The sequence below is a fragment of the Echinops telfairi genome, unplaced genomic scaffold, assembly GCF_000313985.2.
Source record: "Echinops telfairi isolate 266 unplaced genomic scaffold, ASM31398v2 ScPeMD7_2291;HRSCAF=2852, whole genome shotgun sequence".
In the NCBI taxonomy this organism is placed as follows: domain Eukaryota; kingdom Metazoa; phylum Chordata; class Mammalia; order Afrosoricida; family Tenrecidae; genus Echinops; species Echinops telfairi.
Genome location: NW_022106189.1, coordinates 39,233,561 through 39,244,468, shown reverse-complemented (window position 1 = coordinate 39,244,468; position 10,908 = coordinate 39,233,561).

The window sequence follows — 10,908 nt, the reverse complement described above, 5'->3', positions numbered from 1 at the left end:
AGATAAACCTCAATGGAAAAGAAAACAAAAAGATATGAAAAAGTGCAACAACTGTAAGATGAGTCAAAAGGAACATCGAATGATAAGGCGTTATGTTTTAACTTAACTACCTCTGCCACAACTGACTTTACAATGCTCTCTGTCTGACAGCAAGGCTAGCCGCAACCCTGGACTGTGGTCAGAGGGGACTCACTGGAGCCTCAGTCCACGTGAAGAGTGTGCAGATGGACTTTGGGCTTCCACTGTCATTCATAATCTTCTGAAAACCGGGTGTACACAATTTAAGCTCTAATCCCATTCCCTCCTTCAAATTTGGATTTTATTCATGATAATCCTTGGATCACACAGGCCTGTGTGCTTCCTCTGTGTGGACTTAGTCGATGTCTCACTTCAATGGCTGCTTGTTTTAAGACAAACCTTTAAGACCTCAGACACTATTCTTTCTGATAGCCATGCAACACCGAGTTTCTTCGTCACACTTTACCACAGCGCTCGTATCTCCAGTGTTCTTTTCTGGAGGGCAAATATTGTGGGCTCTGTGATTGTTGAATGGTTACATCATCCAGAAGGTCTTCCATTTCTCTCTTGTATCGGGACCTACCTTATGGAGCTGTTGGAGAACACACACGCACGCACGCACGGACATACACACACGCACATCGATGTAAAGCCCAGTAGCCTGTCTACAATAGATGTCCAATTGCTTGTTTACCTTCCCTTTGCCTTGTTTATAAGAATTTGAATTCCTCCTTTCTTTGCTCCTTGGAGAAAGCACTCTGGGCGACTCTGGCTCTGTAGGGAGCGAGATAGAAGCTGGCTGGTCCTCGTATTGTCTCTCCACCTCCGCACCGTGATGCTTGGCCCCGTGATGCTTGGCGCCAGCTCTTGCTTTGTTCCAGGAGCTACCCTGGGCACAGGAGGAAGCTTGGCAGCACTTTTGCCCTCAACTCTCAATGCCAGGGAGACATGCCCCCCCCCCACCGCTTCCCCCCTACCGCAACACACACACACACTCACCCAAGTTGTGACTGCTAAGAGGACTGCAGACATTGCCAGATGTCTTGGGGATGGGAATTCGTAATCATCCCCAGATGAGAATCGGTGGGCTAACTAGCAAAGGCCCCTTCCCTGCAGGAATGAGAGGCAGGACCTTCTGACGAGAGTGGTCCTTGTCTATCTCCCCCAGTGACCTACTTCCTTTACAAGGGAGGAGTGCTGGCGAGGAGCCGAGTACTGAAGGTGAGCCAGTCGGTCCGGTCCCACTGTCCACCCCACTGGTCCCGCTGTACTTGGAATAAAGCTGAATTCCCGACCAGACCAGGGGCCGTGAAGCCTCACGTGACCTGGCCTGGCCCCGCTCCAACCCCCTCCTCTTGTGCCCCTCCACATCTGAGTTCCTGGCCTTCTTCCACTGTCCAACCCACCAAGTGCCATCCCATCTCCCAGCCTGGGCACTTTCCGACCCCTGGGTCCGGCTTTTCGTGCTTCCTCGGTTCTCAGTGGGACTATCCACCTCTCAGAGAAGGCCGTTCCCTCCCGTGTTCCTTGACCCCTCGTGCCTCCAGCACTCTGCTGTCTCTCCCAGGGACGCCAAACAGAAACGACTGGCTTTGCCTATGTTTTCTCTGTTTCCTGCATAAGACAGATAACACCTGGGGCCTCAGGCAGCTTCCAGCCTTGCCAGTGGCCCGGTGCCGACCCCGGGAAAGACAAGCAGGATGTGTTTGCCAAATGAGAGTGGATGAGTGACTTCAACCCGCACCAGGGCATCAAATACGTTCCGAGAACCCAGAGGCAACTCAGGGGATTTGGTAGGGTTTTTATTGGTGTTGTTGGTTTTGAGTCATGATTTTGGATTCACCCAGTATGTTTAGCTTAGGCATTGACGAGTCCTCTGAGTTTTAGTAGATTTACACTCCCTCGTTTCGAGAAGGATCGGATAGGTAGTGGTGGCGTGACGATCTTGGGTCTCAATAAGCCATCCTGAGTTCTCACTTTCGCTGTAAAAGGAAAAAGGAGCAGCACTTGGGGGTGACCCCTGTTACTCGTAATAACAATGCTCATCTCAGTAAGAGGCGGGGGCATTTAGATGCCTCAGTTGGGCCTGGCACAACCCACGGTGTTTGCGATCTGCCTGCACACAGGCAGAAGCTTCACCCAGAGAGAAGACACCATGAGGGAGAGCTGACGCCCCTGACAGCCGCTCTTGGCCAGGAAGATTGGCTCTCCGTGGACGGCCAGAAGAGCAAGACACACAGGCAGATGCTCCTTAGAGGCAAGGATGGTGAGACTCCTGCTCAGTGACTTGGGACATGCCGCCCGCAGAGGCCACGCTAGAAGAGGACATCGTGTTTGGCAAAGTGGAGAGTCAATGAAAAGGACAGGGACCCTCCAGGAGCTGGGTCGGCAAAAGAGCTACCGCGATGCGTTCAAGTTCATGAGGACGCGAGCCAGAGCCGGGGCATGGGGACTGCCACTATGGGAGTGAACTCCCTGCTGGGGAGTCAATTCGAGAATTCGAGGACGGTATAGGCCAGAGGAGGGAGCTGGGTGGGGTCGTGGTGACACATTGGGCTGCTAACTGCATGGTCTGTCGTTCAAAACCACCAGCAGCTCCAAGGGAGACAGCCTGGGCTTTCTACTCCCATCAACAATGGCAGCCTCAGAAGCTCCCAGGGCATTGTGATGAGTCAGCGCTGACGGGATGGCGGTGAGTTTGGTGGTTAGGGTTTACAGGCCAGCGCAGCACTGCCCCATAGAGTGTCCACGGCTACAGTCCTTCCAGCAGCACACGGCTGCACCTTTCTCCTGAACCACAGTTCGTGGGTTTGAGTGACTGACCTTGTGTTGAGCTGCCCAGGGTTTCACCTGGGGGTGGGTTTGAACTGCCAACCTTTCAGTTAGCTGCCGGGCCTTTGACCGTGGTGCCACCAAACCCAACTCGCTGCCACTGAGTCCATGCTGACTCATAGAGACCCGATAGGACAGGGTAGGACTGCCCCTGTGGGTTTCCAGACAGTCACTCTCTCTACGCTCTCTCATTTATTGTTACCGTCTCGGAGCAGAAAGCCTCGTCTCTTTCCCGCAGAGCAGGTGGTGGCTTCAAACTGCTGACCTTGGGTGTAGCAGCCCACCGAGTAGTCACTACCTCACCAGGGCTCCTTAACACCGAGAGGACCCCAACCTGATTTCAACAAGAGCCCCGTCACCGTGAGACCAGGGCCAGCTCTCCAGTGTGGCTGGCAGAGGCCGAGTCTGCCGGACTCCCCAACCTCCTTCAGGAGCCTGGAAAGCCCCTTGGGATGAGCAGGGCAGGGAGAGATCTGGGTGCTGTCCCTGTTTTGGGGGTAGGCATGGGGTGTGTGTGAGGAGCCCCGTATTGTCTTCATAGCTCTGCATAGGCCATCCCTCCCCTCCTCCTCCCTCCCGTGGTGCTGTAAGATCATTTGCTACCAACATCAACATCCTCCTGGCTTCCCCTTCACTGCACAAAGTGCCTGGGCCAAAGCCAAGGTCAGCGCCATCCAGGCAGTGCCCCTCAGGTGCCTCTTTTCTCACGGTTCGGTAGGGGCAAGGCTGTGGAGGGTTTCCCGAGCAGCGCTGATGACAATTGCTCACTGGGAGCCATCAGGAAAGCCAGGCAGAGATGAATTGATGGAAATGGGCAGCCCCTTCCTTACATGATTGCCGTCTCTTGAAGACTCTGTGCAGGAAACGGTGGGCATTCTTCAATGAATGGTGTCTCTGACCCTGGCTGTGGAAACCGCCCGTTGGTGAGGGGGGTGGGTATGCCGCGGATGTGGGGCAGCATGGTCTTGAGTCCTCAAGGGGCCCAGACGTGCCGTGGTGTGGTTCACCGCCGATCGGACGGCGGCAGACTGTCTGCAGCTTTCTGCTGATGCCCACCTGGGAGCTCTAGCTAGCAGTGCCGTCAAGACCAAAGTCCATCGATCATTTCAAGCTGACCGCACGGAGGCTGGACGGTGTTGAGATGTCTACAGCACTATACCGACTTGAGCAGGAACCCTGCTGGCCTGGTGGTTACGCATTGGGCTGCAAACCACAAGGTCAGCAGTTTGAAACCGCCAGATGCTCCGTGGGATGAGTGTCGAGAGTTACAGTCTCTGGATGTCTGGATGCACAGAGTCAATAGCTGATGCCGCGGTTTATCGGGGAGGGGGAGGGGAATTGGGGCGCAAACAATGAGTATGAGAGGGGGAGGGGCATTCGAACTGATTGTGATGATGTAGCTACAACCCCTTAAAAAGTGATTTAACCATGGAAGTGCGTGATGTGTGAATTTAAAGAGGCAAACTACTAGAAGAAGAGACGAAGAAGCCATACTTGACCAGGGGTTAGTGTGGGGGAAGGAGGAAGAGTTTTTGCTTCGGGAGCATGGAGTTTATGTTAATGGTGGTGGAATAATCTGGAAAAGGATGTCAATCATGGTTGTACGCAAAGGGTATAATCAATAACACTGAATTGTACATGGAGGAGTTCTTGATTTGGAGAATGTTTCATTGTGCACATTTTTGCCACAATTAAAAAAAATAAACTACCCAAATTGCATTGAATAGAAGGAAGAAGAAAATGTCCTAAAGTTGATGGTGGTGATGATTCCACAACTCTTCTTGATGGATTGTGATGATTCCACAACTCTTCTTGATGGATTGTGATGATTACACAACTCTTCTTGATGGCTTGTACAACATGTGGATGAAGGGCCAATGAAACTGTTCAAAAGAAAACAAGCAAACCCCAAACGAGTTAGAGTCTCAGAAACACCACAGAGGCAGTTCTACTCTGTTCTCCAGGGTCCCCAAGTCAGAATTCATTCAATGGCAATGAGTTTGGGAGTCTACCATCATGAGAGCAACACTCCTTCCATTTTATCAAAGACCCCACAGGCCGGGGGCCTCCCTTTGCCCTGTCTGGAATTGCCTTCCTGCTCCATTTCAGGGGCACCCGCGCTGTTTGGGGGGAAATCCCTCGCTTATTGTAAGCACATTCTCTGAAGGCCATTTCCTGTCGGAGGCTCAGGGGCTTGGTGACAGCAGCACCCAGCTGGCTCTCTAGGTCTCCTGGTGGCCGAGCACCATGCAGCACGGGCTTCCACTTTTCCTAGTCCCTGGCTTCAGTGCCCCTTTGGCGAGATGGTTAACATGGTGCTTTGGAGGAGCGCACCTCTCACACCTGGTGCTTAGAGCCAGAACCAGGACAAGCTAGTGCCCATCGTGGTCATCATTGCTGTTAGGTGGCATGCAGTCTATGTTGAGTCCTAGTGACCCCACGGGAAAAAAATAGAACTGCCTCCTGGGGTTTTGTAGGGGGGCTCCCTGGTGGTGCAGCCGTTAAGCACTCAGCTGCTAACTATGAGACGGGTGGTTCGAAGCGATCAGCTCACCACAGGAACCAGATGTAATGACTCACTTCGTTCGAAGCGATCAGCTCACCACAGGAACCAGATGTAATGACTCGCTTCTGCAAACATTTCCAACTAAACTCATTGCCATCGAGTCAATGTGAACCCATAGGGGTGGGGGTAACCAGACCCCTCCCCCCCTCAACTAATCACGGGCTTGGTAAGCACAATCGTATGGTTAAGATAGATAAAGATGATAGTAAAGTCACAGAGAAATGGGAGAGATTGGAGAGAGAGTAAAATGAAGGAGTCAGACACATTTCGTGGTAGCATGCTCACCTCACCTCCTCTTGGTGGTCCACGTGGAGATGGGGGACCAGTGGACAGGAGAGAGAGCATGAGGTTTCATTTCTAACCAAAGCTTATATATCTTTGGGGGCATGCAAGCTCCCTGATTACAGATAATGACCTTTGTCATAGGAAGGGGTTGTAACATAGGCAATACTAGCAATAGGAGGGGGATGACCTAGGGGAGCCCACACAATAGTAAAGGGAGGGAATAGGGGTACATATGTGGCAAGATGGGTGGACCCTCGACTCAATATAGTAGCCTAAGCTTAGTCATCCTTGAGTGGTCCCGGGCTTGCCTTTGGGGTGCTCCTTCAAGGGAACACTATGAGAGGGAGTGGACCCTACTTAGGGTAAGTCAGACTATACAGTCTGGTTGTTCTAAATGGCTGGTACCCTTAAGGAGAATAATCTCTGACCTACTTTCCTTGACCTCCCAGTGTACAGTCATTTACCATGCATAGCAAGCAGCATCTTGGGTTTGGCATATGTTTGGGGGAGACAACTTGGGAGAAATCTTTCTGTATCCCACATTTCCCCCTTTTGTTTTATATGTTAGATCCAAAAGAGCTACAGGGGCGAAGTGGTTATTTTCTATATATCTAAAGCTGTCAAGACAAAATTGATGACAATATTAAAGTAGCCAAGCCAATAATTCAGGCTTATGGCAAGCATTTTGAATCTAGGGTGGGGGGATAAAGCCCCCCTATACCCATCTACTCTTGGGGGAAGGAATGAGAGGGGTTGGATGCTGCGACAGGGAGAGAGGGAGCAGATAGGAATGTCTGCTTCTCCAGGGAGACAGAATCAACCATGTGCTCACTTTGAGGCAGCACAGCTTTACGGGGAGAATCTGTGGAAAAGATAGTTAATGCAGGAAACTGTATTTGGATTATATCTCTAACTTTCCAAAGTGGTGGCTTTCCTACCATGGTGGCATAAATACTAGCTTTCTAGATTCCCTCTGTACCAGTCAGGGAATGAGTCCCAGTCATAGTTCCCTCAGTGTTAGTTTCCCACACATAGGACCCCTGCCGGACAGGGTGGGTGCTGTAACTGTCCTCTAGGGGGGCAGAAAGCCCCATCTTTCTCCTGTGGAGTGGCTGATGGTTTCAAACTGATGGAAGCCTAAGGAGCAATGACTACACCACCAGGGCTTGGACTCCCATGAGGCAGTCTGACTCCGAGCGACAGAGTCCTGGTGAGAGGAATTGACAAATTGTCTTTGATTTTGGACACCAATTGGACCAAATTATCAGGTCTCCTTTTGTTCCTCTTGATGACGGGCAGCTGGTGGGTTTGAATCCATGGTCTTTCGGGGAACAGCGCTTAATCATTGTACTACCAGGACTCCTTAAATGAGAACGTAGGACCAAGGAAGCATATGGATCTTTACAATAATCACGAAAGTGCCTTTCCTTCATCTAAATGCCCATCCTGTGTGGGAAACACATTGTCCTTTGTGGAGACACAGGGGGATCTCCTATCGAAGCTCCCAGCACCAGAACCGGCCACTCGCTGCTGTCTGGCCCACCCTGACTCATCGTCACCCTGCAGGACAGAGTAGAGCTGCCCCTGGGGGTCTTAGAAGCTGCGTCAATCTTATGGGAGCAAAAATCATCATCCTTCTCCCAGGGAGCTGCTGGTGGGTTTGAACCTGCTGAGTGTCGAGATCGCAGTCCAGCACAAGGCTGGTCCTGAAAAGACCCAGGCAAAGCACAGGTTCCAGAGGTGCGGTGCTTCCACCCACGACCACAAGGTGGCAACCTCTTCAAGGAAACTGAGCCCAGCTTTTCTTAAGCAACTATTATTCGTTACCCATCCTTTGGTCAACTGGGCAGTCTCAGCGCTGTACTGCATACAGAGATTTAGACTCTGCCTTCAAGGAGCTTACCAAATATTGGACTTTAAGATTCCCTTGAACCGGACCATTTCTGAGCCTCCGGGTTCAGTCAGTCTTTAAAGGAGACCTTGAAGGAGCAGGTCAAAGCCTAGGACCGGAAGCCCTAGTGGCGCGGGTGGAAGATGCTTGGCTGCTAGCCAAAAGGTTGGTAGCTTGAACCTCCCCAGTGGTTTCTTGGGAGGAAGACCTGGTCCCCGTCAAGATAGCAGCCTGACCACACGATGGGGCAGTTCTGCTCTGTCCTGCAGGGTGGCAGCGATTCACTCTGAGACTTAAGTCGATACCAAAGAGCCACAGCAACGTGAAGGTCAGACGGGAAACAGAGTTTGCTGAGTCCTGTGAAGGAGCCGTGGTGCCGTCAAGGTCACTCATTAGGCGCGAACCGCAAGTTCACCATCTGCTCCGTGGGAGAAAGATGGGGCTCTCTACTCCCATCAGGGGTTACCGGCTCAGAACCCACAGGGCCAACCCCACCCTGTCCCATAGGGTCACTGGGAGTCCGAGTGCACTTGGGGACTGTGAGCTTGGTTTTATTTTGCTTTGTCACCGAGGCACCACTCACCCCGCGTGGCCCTGTTTCTGTAGCCTTGCCGCTTCTCACCCCGTCCCACCGAGGATGGCAAATGGACCAAACAGCCAAACTCGTTGCTACCTAGTCGATCTGACTCCGCGTGACACCCCCGCCGGCGGGTTTCTGAAAGTGTCGCTGTTGACAGGCTTTAGGAAGCCCATTCTTTCCCCTGAGGAAGCTGCTGGTGGTTTTGAACTGCCGGCGTGCGCATCACAGCCCCAAAATGAAGAAAGTGTTTCCATCGGTGCCACAGGCGCGGGGGCGGAATATGAAGGAAGCCTGATGGGTGGAGGCTTGTCTCAGCTTTCAGGGAGATGCCGGCCCGTTGTCCGGTCACCCTGCCGCTGAGAGAGGGACCATCGCTTTCTCTGTCCTGCTTCAGCCACCGAGGGGCTGTAAGCATAACATGTGAGCATGTAGGGGCTCTGTTTAGTTACCTCTCTCTCTACATACATGTGACATGATATGACCATATAATACTCCATCTACTTTGTCTGTAGTCGTATTTTACACGTCAGGATGAGTGGGCTTCAAAAAGTTTGTGGAGAAATGGAATGGAAAAATAATGGAATTGGAATGTTTCTACTAGTTTCTCGAAACCCTCATATATATATGTTGTTTGAGCCACATATTTTGTATGTGTAATGGGGAGGTGCAGCGAAGGAGAGGAAGGGGCCTGACAAGGTGGACAGACACGGTGGCTGCAACAACGGGCTCTAACAGAAGAACCATTGCGTGGACAGTGCAGGACCCGCAGTGCTCTGTTCTGTTGTGCGCAGGGCCACTATGACATGGAATGAAGTCAATGGTACCTCACAACAACAACATTTATATATACATACATATATATATATACACACACACACATACATACACATATGTGGAGCCCTGGATGTGCAATGGTTAGCAGCCAACTGAACCTACCATCTGTATGAAAATAGACATATGACTAGACCCACACACATCTGACAACATGTGTGACTCTATATATGCATGTATCAGTACGCGAAGGCACCCTGGGGGTGCAGTGCTTGATGCTCTGTTGCTCACGGGCTGGGTGCTCATTTGTGTTCTGCAGCCGCCCAGCAGGAGAAAGAAAGACGAGGCCATCTGCTTCCACAAAGGTGACACCTGGGAACACCCCCCTCCCTGCCCCCCCCGGGCAGTGCACTCAGTCCCCGGAGGTGACCACGCGTAGGAATTAACTTCACAGCACACAGCAACGCAGCTTGCTTGTATGGGGAGGCTTCAAAAGAGGTGCGGGAAAATGACAATGACAAGATACTGGAATTTTTGCATCAAGTTTTCCAAGTCCCCTCATATTTATTCATACGGATATACACTCTATGTATGAGTATAACATCCATTATAGACTTAATGGTAATATCTATAGTCATGCATCATATGTAGATTCATATATGGATAAGTCAGAAACCCAAACCCAATGGGATTGAGTCGGTTCCAACTCACAGTGACCCTAAGGGACACTCAAAATACAGAAGAGCTGCCTCCACAACATAGAGTTGACCTTCATGATGTGGACAGAGTAAAGCTATCAGGACCTTCCTTTGTTGATGTGGCAGGACTCCCATGGGGGGGTGTGTGTGGATCCCAACAAACCAAAACACAACCAGCTGCAACCATCCATTCATCATCAAAATGTGGAATGTATTCAGTATAAACCTAGGGAGATTGGGAGTCATCAAAAATGAAATGGAATGCATGAAGATCAATATCTCAGGCTTTTAAAACAAAACGAGACACTTCCCGTGAGCAACAGAGCATCAAGCACTGCACCCCAGGGTGCCTTTGCGTACTGATACATGCATATATACAGTCACACATGTTGTCAGATGTGTGTGGGCCTGAATCAGACACCAATTCAGATTCACGGTGACCTGGGTAGGCTTTCTGAGGCTGCAAATCTTGACGGGAGCAGATGCCTCATGTTCCTCCAGGGGGTGGCTGCTGGGTCTGCACTGCAGCCTCCAGTGCTCACCCGACAGCATGCCGCAGGTGTCAGTGAGCTGAAGTCGACAGGTCCTGGCCATTTGGAAGAGGACAACTCTATGGTCTACTATGCTGGAGCAACACATTGGAGAAGGGGACATTCTGTAGAAAATGTGATTTGCATGCAGCCTTTTAGCATATAGACCAAGGTACACCTTCGCACGGGTAAGTTGTCGTATGAGACTTATATCCAACTCATCCTATTAATCTTTTTAACCTTTTCCAGTAAAAAAAGTATATGTAAAATGATTAGTTAAAAAAAAAAAAAAAGATGGCCTTTGGGTCCCCAATCGGCACTCACCCTCATTCACAATGATATGATTTTTTTCCCCCTGGATGCCTGATACCTGATCCCTTTGACAGCTCATGATTACACAGTCTGGTGTGTTTCTCTTTTTTAAAATTTTAATTTATGTTTTAATCATTTGATTAGGGGCTCATACAACTCTTTTCACAATCCATACATACATCAGTTGTGTAAAGCACATTTGTACTTTCATTGCCCTCATCATTCCCAAAACATCTGCTCTCCACCTAATCCCCTGGCATCAGCTTCTCATTTTTTCCCCTCCCTCTCCACTCTCCCTCCCTCATGAACCCTTGATAATTGATAAATTATTATTTTTTCATATCTTGCCCTGTCTGCTGTCTCCCTTCACCCACTCTTCTGCTGTCCGTCCCCCAGGGAGGAGGTCACATATAGATCCTTGTAAT